Below are 3,989 nucleotides of genomic sequence, written 5' to 3'. Positions count from 1 at the left end.
CCCATTGGCCCATCTGGTCCAGATCCTGTTGTAATCCTCTTCGCTGTCCACTAGACCTCCAATTTTGGTGTCATCTGCAAACTTACTAACTGTACCTCTTATGCTCACATCCAAATCAATTATGTAAATGACAAAAAGTAGAGGACCCAGCACCAATCTTTGTGGCACTCCACTGGTCACAGGCCGCCAGTCTGAAAAACAACCATCCACCACCACCCTCTGTCTTCTACCTTTGAGCCAGTTCTGTATCTAAATGGCTAGTTTTCCCTGTATTCTGTGAGGTCTAACCTTGCTAACCAGTCTCCCATGGGAAACCTTGTCGAACGCCTTACTGAAGTCCATATAGATCACATCTACCGCTCTGCCCTCATCAATCTTCTTTGTTACTTCTTCAAAAAACTTCAAAGACCTGCTGTACTTTTCCAGCAGCACACTCACGACTCTGATCTCCAGCATCTGCAGCCCTCACTTTCTCCATGGGTAGAGGTTTGGCTAACTAATTGTCTTGGAGCATTTTCAGGGTGACAAATTGTAACCAGTGCAGTGGGTATAAGGATCACTGCTGGGGCCAATTCTTTACAATATATATGACTTGGACGAGGAAAGTGAATACACTTGCTAAGAAAACCAAAGAACTGCAGATGCAAGAAATCAGAAACAAAAACAGAAACACAGCAGGACTGGCAGTGTCTGTGGAGAAAAAAGCAGAGTTAATGTTTCAGAAGAACGGTCACTGTACCCGAAATGTTAATTCTACTTTCCCACTCCAGAGATGCTGCTGGACCTGCTAAGTTTTTCCAGCAATTTCAGATTTTGATAGGATAGCCAAGTTTGTGGATGACATAAAAATAGGAGGGAAGGCTGACACGAGGTGTGGATGACACAAAGAGTCTGCAGAGGGATATAGTCAGGTCAAGTGAGTGGACCAAAAGTTGGCAGATAGAACATAATGCGGGAAAAAGTGAAGTTATGCACCATGGTAGGAAGAATATTATTTAATGGGGAAAGACTTCATAAATCTATAGAAGACCGCATGACAGCTCTGGAGCTGCAGATGGACTCATCCGCGATGCTGAGGAGGTCATGGATAGCATGTTTAGTGAATTGGTCACATCGTAGGTTAGGATTGCTGAGGGAGAAAGGGAATGGGTGACCAAAAAGCAGAGAAGGAGCAGGAAGGCAGTGCAGGTGTCCCCTGCGGTCATCTCCCTCCAAAACAGGTATACCATTTCGGACACTGTTGGGGGAGATGGCTCACCAGGGGAGGGCAGCAGTAGCCAGGTTCATAGCACCATGGCTAGCCTTGCTATACAGAAGGAGAGGAAAAAGAGTGGAAGGGCGATAGTCAGAGGGGATTCAATTGTAAAAGGAGTAGATAAGCATTTCTGTGGTCAAAAACAAGACTCCCGATTGGTATGTTGCCTCCCAGATGCACAGGCCGACGATGTCTCAGATCGGCTGCAGAACATTCTGAAGGGGGAGGTGAATAGCCAGTTGTTGTGGTGCATATAGGCACCAATGACATAGGCAAAAAACGGGATGAGGTCCTACAAGCAGAATGTAGGGAGTTAGGAGCCAAGTTAAAAAGTAGGACCTCAGAGGTAGTAATCTCAGATTGCTACCAGTGCCATGTGTTGGTCAGAGTAGAAATGAAAGAATAGGCGGGATGAATGCGGGGTTTGAGAGATGGTGCAGGAGGGAGGGGTTCAGGTTTTTGGGACATTGGGACTGGTTCTGGGTGAGGTGGGAATATTACAAACTGGATGGTCTACAGCCGTGCCAGACTGGAACCAATGTCCTTGGGGGTGCTTTTGCTAACACTGTTGGGTTGGGTTTAAACTAATATGGCAGGGGAATGGGAACCAAATGAGGAAGTTAGTGGACAGTAAGGAGGTAGTAACTAAAGCCTGTAAGGAACTAATAATGAAGTCAGCACGTCTAAGAGGAAGAGTAGGCAGGGAGCAGATGATGAATGCAAAGGGTTTGGTGGTCTGAGGTGCACTTGTTTTAATGCAAGAAGCGTAGTGGGTAAGGCAGATGAACTTAGGGCTTGGATTAGTACCTGGGAGTATGATGTGATTGCTGTTACTAAGACTTGTTTGAGGGAAGGGCATGATTGGCAACTAAATATCCCTGGATATCAATGCTTCAGGTGGGATAGAGAGGGAGGTAAAAGGGGTGGAGGAGTTGCATTACTGGTCAGAGAGGATATCACAGCTGTGCTGAAGGAGAGGAGAGCACTATGGAGGACTCGAACAGTGAGGCAATATGGGCAGAGCTCAGAAATCTCAGAAATAGGAAGGCTGTAGTAACGATGTTGGGGCTGTACTACAGGCCTCCCAACAGCGAGCGTGAGATAGAGGTACAATATGGAAGTAGATTATAGAAAAATGTAGGAGCGACAGGGTGGTGGCGATAGGAGATTTTAATTTTCTCAACATTGACTAGGATTCACTTAGTTTTAGAAGTCTGGATGGAGCAGAATTTGTAAGGAGCATCCAGGAGGGTTTTATAGAGCAGTGTGTAAATAGTCCAACTCAGGAAGGGGCCACACTGGACCTGGTATTGAGGAATGAGCCCGGCCAGGTGGTTAAAGTTTCAGTAGGGATTTACTTTCTGAATAGTGATCACATTATCATAGGTTTTAGAATACTTATGGACAAAGACGAGGGGGGTCCTAAAGGAAGGCTGGGGGAAGGCCAACTATAGCAAAATTCAGCAGGAGCTGGGGATTGTAGATTGGGAGCAGCTGTTTGAGAAATTGTGAGATTAGCTGAGAAGGAATAGAAAGCATACATAAGGTCTGACAACTGAAGACAGACATAGCTTTGGAAGAATATCGGGAAAGTAGGACCAATCTGAAATGAGGAATTAAGAGGGTTAAGAGGGGTCATGAAATAACTGTAGCAAATGGGATTAAGGAAAATCCCAAAGCCTTTTATTTGTATATAAAGAGCAAGAGGGTAACTAGGGAAAGGGTTGGCCCACTCAAGGACAAAGGAGGAAAGTTATGCGTGGTGTCAGAGAAAATGGGTGAGATTCGTTGCATCGGTATTCACCGAGTAGAGGGACATGGCGGATGTTGGGGTTAGGGATAGATGTTTGATTATTCTAGGTCAAGTTGGCATAAGGCGGGAGGAAGTGTTGGGTATTCTAGAAGGCATTAAGGTGGACAAGTCCCAGGTCCAGATGGGATCTTTCCCAGGTTACTGAGGGACGTGAGAGAGGAAATAGCTGGGGCCTTCACAGATATCTTTGCAGCATCCTTGTACGGAGGACTGGAGAATTGCTAATGTTGTCCCCTTGTTTAAGAAGGCTAACAAGGATAATCCTGGTAATTATTGGGTGATAAACCTGACGTTAGTGGAAAGGAAGCTGCTGGAGAAGATACTGAGGGATAGGATCTATTTACATTTGGAAGAAAATGGGCTTATCAGTGATAAGCACATGGTTTTGTGCAGGAAAGGTCATGTCTTACCAACTTGGTAGAATTCTTTGAGGAAGTGACAAAATTGAGGGAAGGGCTGTAGATGTCATATACATGGACTTCAGTAAGGTGTGTGATAACATTCTCCATGGTAGGCTGATGGAGAAAGTGAAGGCGCATCGGGTCCAGGGTGTACTAGCTAGATGGATAAAGAACTGGCTGGGTAGCAAGAGACAGAGAGTAGTAGTGGAAGGGAGTTTCTCAAAATGGAGAATTGTGACCAGCAGTGTTCCTCAGGGATCTGTGCTGAGACCTCTGTTGTTTTTGGTATACATAAATGATCTGGAGGAAGGTATGGGTAGTCTGATTAGCAAGTTTGCAGATAACACTAAGATTGGTGGAGTAGCAGATAGTGAAGGGGACTGTCAGAGAATGCAGCAGAATATAGATAGATTGGAGAGTTGGGCAGAGAAATGGCACATGGGAGTTCAATCCGGGCAAATGCACGGTGATGCATTTTGGAAGATCCAATTCAAGAGCAAACTATACAGTAAATGGAAAA

At 45.3% G+C, this 3,989-nt stretch overlaps 1 protein-coding gene across 1 annotated transcript in view; it reads right to left on the bottom strand.

Moving 5' to 3' along the window:
• The window catches only part of evpla (envoplakin a), an 81,748-nt gene that overhangs the window by 48,728 nt on the left and 29,031 nt on the right, over nt 1-3,989 (bottom strand). The gene's annotated exons all lie outside the window — the stretch shown is intronic.

Source organism: Chiloscyllium plagiosum, chromosome 24 (assembly GCF_004010195.1).
Source record: "Chiloscyllium plagiosum isolate BGI_BamShark_2017 chromosome 24, ASM401019v2, whole genome shotgun sequence".
Classification (NCBI taxonomy): domain Eukaryota; kingdom Metazoa; phylum Chordata; class Chondrichthyes; order Orectolobiformes; family Hemiscylliidae; genus Chiloscyllium; species Chiloscyllium plagiosum.
The sequence above is the reverse complement of the archived record's forward strand: the minus strand, read 5'-3'. Positions and strand labels throughout refer to the sequence as shown.